Here is a 13,019-nt window from a genome sequence, read left to right on the forward strand (position 1 = left end):
TGTCTATTTGCCAGGCTAGTTTTGGGAGGCTGTGATTTTTGTCTGCTACTGTGTGTCAGCCTCTGTGCTAGGTAGCAGTCCTTATAATGTCCCTTACAGCATTGTTATCCCTATCTTACAGATAAAAACACAGATTCAGAGAGGTTCCATTAGTTTCCTCAAGTCACAGAGCAGAGTCAGTTATTTGAGTTCTAATCCAGTGCTTCTATCCACTCTTCTCTACTATTCTTCATCTTTCTGCGAAAATCTTTGAATTCAGAATAAAGCAAAATTCATAATTATCTATTATATCTCCACACTCTTTCATTGTGTGCTTTCAATGGGGGGAGTGAAAAATAGCTTTCTCCTATAAATCCCCATGAGTTTTTAAAAACCAAACTTGTAAGATCTTACAGTTTTTATTACTCCCTTTGCCTAAGCCTCAATGGCTCAGCAGATAATAGGTTTGAGAACACAAACAAGAGCAGAATGGAGAAGGGAGCCAACCACAAAGGGAATGACATCCAGAACGAGAACCCGTATGCCAAATAGTTTGTTAAATGGCACAGAACCAGTCACAGAACCACAGACGTAGTGGGACTGTAGGAAATAGCATTCTAAATTGACAGCGTCCCTAAAGAAAGAGAGTTCTGCTGTCAAAGAAATAGTAAAAGTGGTAAGGTGCCTGACTTTGAATGAGGTCCACTTGGGTTTGATCTGCAGCACCATATAAGGTTCCCCAAACCCTGCCAGAAGATCCTTGAGCACAGAGCCAGGAGAAAGCCTTAAGTGCTGCCATGGAGAAAGGGAGGAAGGGAGGAGAGAAGCTGGTAGGAAGGAAGGAAGGAAGGAAGGAAGGAAGGAAGGAAGGAAGGAAGGAAGGAAGGAAGGAAGGAAGGAAGGAAGGAAGGAAGGAGGGAGGGAGGGAGGGAGGGAGGGAGGGAGGGAGGGAGGGAGGGAGGGAGGGAGGGAGGGAGGGGAAGGATGGAAGGGAAAGAAAGACTACAGGAATGGGCAATAAACATCTGCCTTGTGTATACAAGGCCCTCCTGGGTTGGATCCTAGACCAGAAAACAAAAAGGAAGGTAAGAAAACAATGGCAAGGATGCAACTAGCAGCTGAATTTTTACAAACTTACTCTTATTAGGTTTAGGAGCATGTTTTCTACACTTACAATAGCTCTTCACTTCAGCGAGGTGCTACACAATTGTAGCAGTAGATTAAAAAGTCCCTTTCAGATCAAGAAGCCCTGGGGCTTCCACACAAAGGGACTTGTTGGAGACCCCCGTATCCCAGCAGCAGGCCAGCACCCCTGAAGTCAAGTTAAGCTCCTGGGGCGGGGAGAAGCAAGCCTTCCGTGGCGCTGGAGAGAAAAGCAGTTCTGCCCTCCAGGTCCTGAACTGAGAAGCCAGCTGTGCCCCATGGCGAGCGCCAACAGAACCCGGGGGACTGTGCGCGCTGCGGGCGAGAGGGTGGCATTGTCAGTGGGAGAAGGAAGACTTGAGTCACTAAACCGATCCTTCTTTTATCCCATCTTGTAGGCGGAAGTGAGGAAAACTGCTCATTTTTCAGCTCCTCTTAGCGCGAGTAACAAGAGCTAGTGGCTAAAGAGAGGGGGTGGGATTGTGTTCATGTGTAATTAAAAGCGAATAAACCTCCGTCTCACCCAGCGCCAGCGCCCTGCTGAGAGGCTGCCCACGGGGCGCTTGCTTGCAGCCAAGCTGTCAGGGAGGCCTGCATCTCCGCTCTCCTCCCTCCTCTCTCATCTGCACCACCGCCCCCCCCCCTGCCACCCCCAAGCAGGGCCCGCTAGGGTTGGGTGCATGGGAGAAACTTGTTGGGGGCTTGAAGATGCTCCGAGAAGATTCACCCAGCAAGAAAGTGTGGAACGAGCTAGAGAGGATAGGAATGACATCTCTGCCCCACTACAGGGCTCAAGAGGGAGGCTGGCGGGTGGGGGGATGGGTGGTGCCGCTGGAGTCATAGTACCACAGGTAATGTGTTTGCCCTGCATGTCGCCAACCTGGGTTCAATCCTTGGTATCCCATATGGTCCCCCCCCAAAAAAGCCGAAAGTGATCCCTTGAATGCAGAGCCAGGAGTCAGAGTTGAGTACAGTCGGGTGTGCCCCCAAAACCAAAACCACAAAAGGAGGAAGGGAAGGAGAAGAAGGAGGGGGAAGAAGGGAGGAGGAGGTGGTGGGGAGTCATGGAAGAATTTCTCAAAGTCCCACCATGAATGATCTCTGAAGGGAGAGCCAGGAGTTAGTCCCGAGCACCGCTGGGTGTGGCCTCCAAAAGTAAGATATAATAAGTGCCTCCTTAAGTTACTTCTTTTATAGTTTCTTTTGTAGTGACTCCATCCCCATAGTATCCCCCAAAGGCCACCTGCAAACACCACCCCTTGTGCACACCTCCGCATGCCTGGATGAACAGCCTTGGCATCTCCTAGGGAGCTCAGGATGTCAACTCCCTTTAATCATGCGGGCGACCCTTCTGTCTATCTCCCTCCCACAGTGGAGGTGAATCAGCCTGAGTCATTGATTTCCTGACTCCACTGGGCTTTCTTTAGCCTACTCGCAAAGCTACTAATCGGTGAATGGAAAAAAAAAAAAAAAAGCTTAGAAGTTGAATGAAAATAAAAAAAAAGAAAAAAGCTAAAGATCAGTAAAGATGATTTTACCTTTTGAGTTGCAGAATTGTACAGAAAATTGTGTGCTTGCAAAGAGAGTGGACCAGGTGGAAAACCTGGCCTTCATCAGCATATTCCTTTGGAAAATTCTGTGTGTTGTGTGTGGACATATTCATCAAGTGGTTTGGGTGTGCTAACTAATGGTTCCGCCTCATCTTGTTAATAGGTTTTCTATAGCTCACATAGGTCTTTTCTCATTCAAAGTGGTTCTTTTCTTTCTTTTTTAAAAATGTTTAATGAAACACTGTGAGATACAATTAGAGACATACAATTTCATGATTACGTTTCAGTCATACAGTGGTCGAATGCCCATCCCTCCCCCAGTGCCCATTCTTCACCACCAATGTTTCCAGTATCCCTCCCCCTACCCCAAACCCATCCTCCTGCCCTACCTCTGTGGCAAGCACATTACCTTTCACTCTCTCTCTCCTTGTGGGTGTTATGGTTTGCAATACAGATAATAAGTGGCCATCATGTTTGGTCTACAGTCTACTTTCAGCAAGCATCCCCCAACCATCCAAGTGAGCCCTCCAAGCATCCTTTGCTTGGTAGTCTCTTCTCTATCTCTGCTGCCTTTTCCCGAAGCATGTGAGGCTGGTTTCTAAGCCATGGAGGAATCCTCCTGGTCCTTATCTCTACTATCCTCGGATGTTAGTCTCCCGTTATGTTACTTTATATTCCACAAATGAGTGCTGTCATTCTATGTCTGTCCCTCTCTTTCTGACTCTTTTTATTTTCAATTTAATGCATAGAAGGATGTCACTGTCCTCTGTCGGAAAACTTGTCTGTCTCAGAGGGGACAAAAGCAGCATAGTGTATAAAGTTAGCGCTCTCTGCCCCACTGCTTTGTCCTAATCTAATATGACTGTCATTATCATTTGCAAATGAAAGACACTCTCCCTTTTTCAATTGGGAAGAAGCAATCATCACCTTGGGTCCAGGGAGTAACACTGGAGTTGGGACATCTGAGTCTGCTTTTCTTCTGGCAGACAAGTGGGTACTTGCAGGTATAACACAGCAAGAGAAACCTGCTTCCTCACCATGGGCTGGTGGCATCTTCAGGGCTAACATGTGCATCTCTGATTTCCAAGGCAAATATGCCCCAGAAATTGAATAAGTGATGCTTTGGAAATCAAGGCAGGTTTGCACACCACTTTCCGGTCAGAGCTCCCCCAAAGCAGAGCTGGAGGTAATGCATACATGCTACTCCTTGTTAGGGAGTCCAGCCCCCAGGAGAGTAGGTGCAGGGCGCAGAGGGGAGCAGTGGGAGAAGCAGTGTCATTACACAGCCCCTCTGACTTCTCAGCGGTCCCAGAGGAAAGTAGAGCATGTCCACAGGTGTATTCTCTCCCAGGAAGGAGGTCCAGCACACTGGCCAGGAACCCCTGCATTTGGGGATTGTGGCTGGTCCTCCCAGCAGGTCTCTGCAGAGTAAAGCTTCACCATCAACAGGGGTGTCCTGTGGCAGGAGTGTTGCAGAGCAGGAAGGCATGGGGCTATGGAATGGTGCCCTTCTGAAGGCAACAGAGTCCCCAATAAAATGTCTGCTGGAACCAGTCAAGTGCTCAAAGGCAGATAGAAAGGGGGTGAGGGCACCGGCCTATGATGACCCAGGTTTCATCTCAGACCAACACTGCACTTCAGGGGTGACCTGGGTAACCCCCAGCACTACAACCTCAGGCCCTCACATTGAGCTGCCTGAGCAGTTGGCTGAGTGTTGTCAAGAGTTTCACCCCAAGACCCCTGAGCACCACTTGGGGGGCCCCTCATTTCCCCACGCCCCCTCCCACACACATGACAGATGATCAGGAGGACCTGAAATGGTCCGTGATTTGTATCTAATAGCCCTAGACCATGTACTGGATTTCTAGAACTCTCTTCCATCCACGTCTGTGCAGTGTGTCTACCACAAGGCAAGATCCTGAGAGTCTTTAGGATGACATGTCATTTACTTTGAAACAGTATGATCACAGAAACCATTTTGGGTGAAGAATATGAGTGGTTTCACCAGGGAGCACCCCACATTGGAGTGGAGCCCTGTCCAGTTCCTGTCCTCTAGCAAGAAGAGCACCCCCACTTCTCCACCCAGAGAGCAAGCTTCCCTTGGAGTATTGCTATGTAAACTCAGAGCCCCAGGTCACTCTCAGTTCTCAACATCACCTCACATCAGTCCTGAGCATTCAGTCCTGTGCATTTGAAAGTCTCCATTTCTAATTCAATTCACTGTTGTCCACCCGCCCCCCCCAACATACACACACACACACACACACACACACACACACACACACACACACACCGCACCTTCTGCTGAGTTCAGACTAGACTGGAGTAGGAGGGGGTCCCAGTAGTTTCTCCTGACACCACTCCCCACCCCTTCTTTCTTGAGCTCCTCTCTCTGGGGCTGGAGCAAGAGGAGAAAGCCAGAAAAAGACATTGTCTTCACCGGGGGACACGGAAAACTCTTCATGCCAGTGAATGGTCCTGGCCAATCAGAGAGTTGCCATTCTCTGCTCTGGATTTGAAAGGGTGATGATCTCCATGGGGTGCATGGACATGAAATTGTATCCTAAGGTGTCAGGGACCCCTCTAGAGGAGGTATCCCATCTTCAGGGGGACCCCAAAAGAAATCTAAGCTGTCTTCCTGGAGCTCAAGGCTTTTGCTCCTTCTGTGACAGTATCCTATTTCCCCAGCTCATCAATCCAATAAGGTCCATAGCCCTGGGCCAGCAGCAAGTGCAAGGACTATAGCCCATGGACACTTTGATTCTTGTCCCACCTTGCCTTATCATCTCTCCTAACCATCTAACCCAGAGCTCCTTCTCTATTCGAGATCAGAAGAAAGGTCAGCTCACTCTTCTGGAGGGTATGAATAATTCTCTCCAGAGTACTTCTTGGCATTTACTCTCTATCCACAAGACAAGTGACAAAAGGGTGAGCCATAACTCTTCGTCATAATGTTTTCATGCTCTTAACACCATTTCTATCCTGAAGAATCTAATTAGAGAAGCGTTTGGAGGGGAGCTTAAGAGGGAGCTGTTAGGGGAGCTGGGAGGTTGGATCTGGTGGTGGTATGGAGCCTCCAGAAGATCCGCAAGTTTATTCAGAGCATTTCCACCCAAGCACTGGCCATTCTCTACACTTATAGGGGAACTTTAGGTTTGTTTTCAGCAGTACTGTTAGTTATCAATTCCAACTCATATGAGGAACAACTCCCACTTGGCACCTAGTTTCAACTTGTTACAAAATATTTTCCAGTTACTGAAAAAAATATTTTTTAAAGCATTAACAATTCTAGTGCCTTTGGGGGGTAAATTTTGCAATGTGTATGAATTCTTCTCTGATTTTCTAAATATTTTCACATTTTTGCAAGGGAGATTTGGGGCTGAGCTCATTTTTAGTTAATGATCCCCAGCCTTCATGTTTGACACTTCTGTTGTCAGATCCAAGATCTAGGGAGCATAATGGAAGGTACAAAGTGTCAGAGCTCACCCTACACCGTGTCAGAAGATACTCTGGAAGGATCGGACAGCCCCTATGCTAAAGCCAGTGCCCTGGTCCCAGGCCCCTTGGCTTCTAGAGAGGCGGGGAGGAGTCTCTGTGGAACATGCTGTTGTCTCCACTGAGAAGATGAAAAGGGCAGCTGTGAATCTCATTGTATTCCCAAGCAGGAAAATTGCAGCTCATTTCATTTATAGTTTATTAAGTTCATTCTCAAATCATTTATCTTTTTATTTTGTTTGTTTTTGGGGGGGTTCACATCCAGCAGTTCTCAGGACTTACTGGCTCTGCACTCAGAGATCATGCCTGGCAGACTCAGAGGACCATATGGGGGTGTTGGAGACTGAATCCCAGTTGGCTGCATTTAAGACAAAAGCCCTACGCACTATACTGTGTCTCTCTGGACCATAACTTATTTTCTTTTTTAAAAAATTGGTAAAGAAAAGAAAAAAAATAAAAATAAATTGGTAAGGACAAGAACACTCACCTAGTAGCACTCATGACTTATTCCTGGCTCTGTGCTCAGGGATCATCACACCTGGTAATGCTGAGTCGACCATATGGGATGGCAGGGATCAAACCCAGGTTGGCTGCATGCAAGGCAAATGTGCCTTATCCTTATACTATCTGTCTGGTCCTCAAATCATTTTTTTTTACTAAAACAGAAATGGGTGGGGGGGGAACAAATGCAACTAGAAGGAACTTTCATGTTTGTGCATCCATCAGAAAAAAAATCACCAAAGTGAACATCTTCAAGACCAGGGAGATTGCACATGGAGTAAAGGGGGGTGATAGAAAGATTAACTTCAAAGTCTACCTTTTCCTTTCTAACTGATGGGGCAATAGTGCATTCTACCAACCCCACCTGGGCTGTCTTCTAAAACAAAAGGTTTGGGTAAGTGAATCACCATCCATGCCCTCTACTCACATTGCACCCTCGGGTCCTAGCATTGAACTATCCAACTGAGAATTTCCAGGAGTGAGTGGCCCCCTGCCCCACTCACTGCTTGGGTGACCCTGTTGCCTCATTAAAAAGTATGTGTCTTCAGCACTTTTATTCTCTGCATTTCTGCAGGCCTATATCTTTTCTGAATTACATATCTGTAACCAGTGGCTTGGTGGAAATAGCTAATTGGGAAAATAATAGGATTTTCACTTTGAAACATACTATCATATTTAGGCAATGTGCCTATTGTAGGACATGATTATGATTTTTAACTAATTCTTTTATCTAAGTGTTTAGGATGCTTACATTTATTATTATCATATACAATGCAAAAACAAAATAATTATCTTAAATTAATTTCATATTTAAATATCAAAAGAATGAGAAAACTCACTACTCTTTGTAAAGACAAAAAAAATAACAAAGTATATCCCAAAAGTGCTGAAATAAAGCATAAGAGTTGAAAAACCTGCTCCGTGGTCTGCAGAAACAATTACTACCTGAAAAAAGAATCACTGGCCACAAATTATTTGGGTTTTTGACCAAAATAACCTTGTTATCCAACTTTGGGTCTACCAAATTACTTTTGTTCCAACCTCTTTCAGTCAAATCACTTGAAACTAAGATAATACGTAAACCCTCTTAGAAGGCATGGAGGATGACCCACTTACCCGAATCTTTTGCATTAGGGGGCAGCCCAGGTGGGGTTGGTAGAATGCACTATTGCCCCTTCAATAAGAAAGGAAAAGGTGGACTTTGAAGTGCTATTTTTTAATTTCCCCATCTCTTGGGTTTTGCTCAAATGCTACTGCATAACAGAGTACCTCTTCTGAATATTTAATTGGAGATTTTTCTGACACTCCTCATATACAAAGAGAAGAGGCCCAGCAGTCCTGATTTTATTAAAAAAACATGAAGCTTTCTGCTCTTTCTTTGAGGGTGGGGAAGGGAGACCACTCCTGGCAGTGCTCAGGGAACCATGAAGCGCCAGGAATCAAACTTAGGGCTCCCACATGCTTTGTCCCAGCCCTTTGAGCCATTTCTCTGCCTCTGCTTCAAGCTTTTACTCCTCAGATTCTGTGCCAGAGAATGAACCTCTGACTTCCTTCCATTTTTCTTGGGATTTCTCTGAAGGTAAATTAGCTGTAGCCTCTCGTGCTTTCACTCATGATTCATTCCTCCATTCATCCTCCTCCTCAAGACGCACTAACATCTCATCTTATGTGCCTCATAGGTATGTTCCTCTGTTCCCTTCTTTTGGGGGAGAAGCGAGGGGTATCTCTCAAGTAGTGCTCAGGAAGCTGGGGGAGGGTCCCTCCTAGCCAAGCTCAAGGGGCCTCCAGGCTTACACCCAGAAATACTCAGGGGACCGTATGCACTGCGAGGGATCAAATAGGGGTGGCCATATGTAAGTCAAGTACTTAACCCTTGTACTGTCTCTGCCTTCTCTTCTATCCTTTTCTGTATTCACCTCAGCTCTAGCGATGGAGCCTTATGCCACGGCCACCAAATGTCAGTGCTGGAGGATTAAAGACTCACTGGATCATATCTGGCAGGTGAGGGCTGTGGACCTCAAGGGAAATAGCTGGAGCTCAGAGCCAAACACAGTCCAGGACCCTGTGAGGGGTTTGGACCTGTGGAAGGGATCCATGCTGGGAGATCTGAGAGGACCCCCTGGTGAGCATCAGCAGTTCTGTGCTGTTTTAGTCACTGGAGATGGGAATCTTCTTTTTTTTTTCTTTTTTTTGGGGGGGTCATACCCAGCAATGCACAGGGGTTACTCCTGGCTCTGCACTCAGGAATTACTCCTGGTGATGCTCAGGGGACCATATGGGATGCTGGGATTCGAACCAGGGTTGGCTGTGTGCAAGGCAAATGCCCTACTCGCTGTGCTATCATTCCAGCCCCGGGGATCTTCTTTAAAATAAAGTTTATGTCTTTTAAACAGGATAGGTAGAATATAATTAAGCCCTGCTGGATGAGGGTCATCTGATGGAATATCATTTTGAACATTTCTTGGGAGCCAATTCTTATTCCAGGCACTAGGCCAAGGAGATGCAAACACTGTTTTTAAAATGGCAAAGAATTCACAGTTTCCCGGGGGAGAGACAGAAAACTAATCAATGCATCACAAAACTTCCTGATCATTAAATGGATTGAGAAAAGGCTGCTTCGGGAAGACAAAATAACCTCTAACTCTCTGTATCTTTCAGGGTGATGTTTAGAGAGGAATCAAGGTCAAGGATTAAGTAAGAAGCATTTCCCAAGTGACAAGGGTGATGGAAGAACATTCTGGACATCCAGAGTCGGAGAGCATGTTTGGGAAATGTGGGGTGACTTGAGGTAGACTAGAGGGAGTATGTACTAGTGCATGTTTGTGATACTGGGACAGGGAATGGCATTTTTAAAATCTATTGGCTTTATTGGTGATGCAATATGAAGAAATTTAGGTGGGACTGGGCTTGTGGCTCAATGGTGTAGTACATGATTTGCAAATGTAATGCCCCGGATTCAGTTTAAAAAATTTTTTAAATTTTTAAAAAAAATTTTAGAGATGGACCAGAAAAATATTACCATGGTTAAGACAACTGCATTGCACGCAGCCATCCTGGGTTAGATCCCCAGCATCCCATATGATCACACAGGTCCCTCCAGGAGTTATCCCTGAGTGCAGAGACAGGAGAAAGAGCTGAACATTGCAAGATGTGATTCCCTGAGCACAGAACCAGTAGTAAGCATGGATCACTACTTGCAGTGGCACAATAATAAAAAAGTAAACATTTTAGAGGAGCTAGAGAGATAGCTAAAAGACTGCAATGTGTGCTTTGCATGCACAAAGCCTAGCTTTGATCTCTAGCTCTGCATATGATCCCCTGAGCACCAACAGGAGTGAATTCATAGCACAAACCTGGAAGAGTTGCCCAAACTCCAGTTTAGGCCCCCAAACAATAAAATATTACATGCATTTTACTTTTTAATATAATCTTTAATATTTAAATTGTACTTAATTAATAAGCAATGCTTCTCTTCTGTAAAGAAATCCTGGTTACTTGACCAGTCCATCTTGTATTAACATCTTGGCTTGTGGGTGTGCTTTGAAATTGAACACACCTAATATAGAATAATTTTGACTACATTTTACAGTAGCAAAAAATAGATTAAAACTGCTTTCATGACCTAATGCTGGAATGCTTGCCTTTGCTATTAAAAAAAATGCCGACTAGTTTATTTTTGAAACATTCCTATTTGTTTCTAAATGATGATATTAGAAAAGGACTTCAGCTTGATTTTTCCCAGCACTGCTAATAAAGAACATAATATTCATGGTCTTTATACCAAATAAGTTGGACACAGAGTTGCATATTATAGTCATTCTTTTTGAAGGACCAAACATGAACTATTATTATGTTAGAAATACTATATGAAGAAGATTAAAAACTACTCTATCTCTCTATCTCTCTCTCCTTCCAGGTCACATCTGGCAGTACTGTGCTAGGTGGTAGGGGTGGTAAATTCTCAAGGCAGTGTTCAAGGGATTATGCTTTGCTGGTGATGGACCCAGGATAGCATAATATTTTTGTGATATTTTCTCAGTCCTTGAAAATGTTCTTCTGTTTTTCATCATGGATTCCCAGATGAGCCCGTGTTTAAATTATCCATTATGAGTGAGTATTAATTCTTTGTGTTTTTGTTGGGGAGGAGTCTACAACTGGTGGTGTTCAGGGCTTAATCCTGGCTCTGTGCTCATAAGTGATTCTTGGTGGGACTTGGGAGACCATATGGGGTGTCAGGAATCAAACCTGGATCAGTCGTGTGCAAACCACACTCCATGCCCATTGTACTAGGTCTCCAGATTAATTTTAAAATATATGACAAAAAATTCAATTTAATTAGAAGTGAATCTAAAAATCTCATCCTACATCTCAAAGGTCTCCTGTTCTCCCAGCTGAATAAAGGCTTCAAGGGTATTTTCCTTATTCCCATCTTATTATTCACTGTTGGTGCCCACTCAGAGATATGGGGTTTCTGTTCGAATAGATGGGATAGCTTTTATTGGTGTGGGGCCACTTCTAGCAGTGCTAGGTGAATGTTGGGGGTGGGATGCCTGTGGATCTAACTCAAGGTCTTGCATATACAAGGTATGTACTTTATGACTTGAGCTGCATCCCTGATTCCAGAGGTTATTTTAAGTAATGATCAAATTTAGAAAATTAGAAACTGCAAGGGGGCAGGAGAAAACTGGGGACACTGGTGGTGGGAAATGTGCACCGGTGGAGGAATGGGTGTTAGAATATTATATGACTGAAGTCCGACCGTGAACAGCTTTGTAACTGTGTATCTCACATGATTTAAATTTTTTTAAAAAAGAGGAGCGTATGCTGCCTGAGCCCATGTGCTGCTTGTCACCACATGGCCGAGCACATGTAGTGCCTGAGCATATGTGTCACCCGCATCTCCCCTCTAAGATGTGTACTTTCATGCTTTTGTGTATAAAGCTCAGATGTGTGTAGGGGCTCTCTCCACTCTTGGAAAAGCCCACGTTCTCTCTTGAGCGCATTACTCTTACTCTTCTCTCTCCCACTTATCCCTTCCTCCTTCCCTCAAAAAAACCTCTAAATAAAATCTGTTTAACTACAAAAAAAGAGAAAGAAAGAAAGAAAGAAAGAAAGAAAGAAAGAAAGAAAGAAAGAAAGAAAGAAAGAAAGAAAGAAAGAAAGAAAGAAAGAAAGAAAGAAAAGATAATTATAAACTTTAAAAATAAAAGGAAATTAAGAAAACCTTGAAGGACATAATGCCCCTGGCACCTGGGACATTCGCTGCTTGAGCAATATAACTGCTGAGAGCTTTTAAACAGCGTTTGATTTGTGTTGCATGATGAGCTCTTTGACAGCAAGAGGGTGGATGGAGTAAGGAGAGGGAAGTCTGCAGCCAGAGAGCAGGTTGTTGGCTTCTGCAATGATCTAAGCAATAAGCCAGGAAAAAAATCTATACGCGGACATCAGCAGCGGGCAATGGCTCTTAAATCAGGTTAAGAGCCACGACTTAGAACAGTATCATCTAGAATTCCATAAACACAAGTCCACTGGGGCCCTGAAGTGTGTTAGCTAAATGTAGGCCCCCTTATACTTGGACACCAATAATCTTAACTGCTTTTTCTCCTAAAAAATGCTCTTGCTTTCCCTTGCAAACTACCTTTTAGTATTGTCTATGCCTTCTTGGAACATAAAACTATGCTCTTCCAATCTCCACTTCTAATTTGTTTGGGTTTGGAAATTAGGTAGCTCAGTTAGTTAGTATAGCTTCTTTTCAAGTCTAAGTCACTAGTGTGAGACTCATCATGTTCCTCAAAAGATTTTTTTAAAAGTGCATGTAATTAGTGATGTTCCCTTTGTTTATACTATCTCTCAGAGTAATTATTCTCAATTGGTATCTGCCCTTATCTGAGGTTCCCTCAAAAATAGATTCACAGACAAGGAGTCTGAGATCCATAGTTTCTTTGGGAAGTGGATAAACACCTCTAGGGATATGAGTGTGTTATTGAGTCTTCTGCTGTGGAAGATTGAAGTTTATCTCCACTGGGAAGATGTGGCCAATGTGGAGAGCCAGAAATTCACATAGACTGCTAAGTGGTTGTGTTCATAAATTTCTAAAAGTTTGTTCTTTGCTACTGCTGCTACTGCTGCAAGTGTTATTGGTATCTGACTTTTTGGACCATACCTGGTGGGGCTCAGATATACTGGCTCAGTGCTCGGGGGTCACTCCCAGCAGTATTCATGTTGTGCTGAATTTGGGGCATCAGACATGGGGCTCTAGCATGCAGAGTATTGACTCCAGCCTTTTGAACCATCTTACCAGCCCCTGTTACTATTATTGTGATATTGTTGTCACGGTCACTTTAAAGACCC

This window comes from Sorex araneus, chromosome 3 (assembly GCF_027595985.1).
Source record: "Sorex araneus isolate mSorAra2 chromosome 3, mSorAra2.pri, whole genome shotgun sequence".
Taxonomy (NCBI): Eukaryota; Metazoa; Chordata; class Mammalia; order Eulipotyphla; family Soricidae; genus Sorex; species Sorex araneus.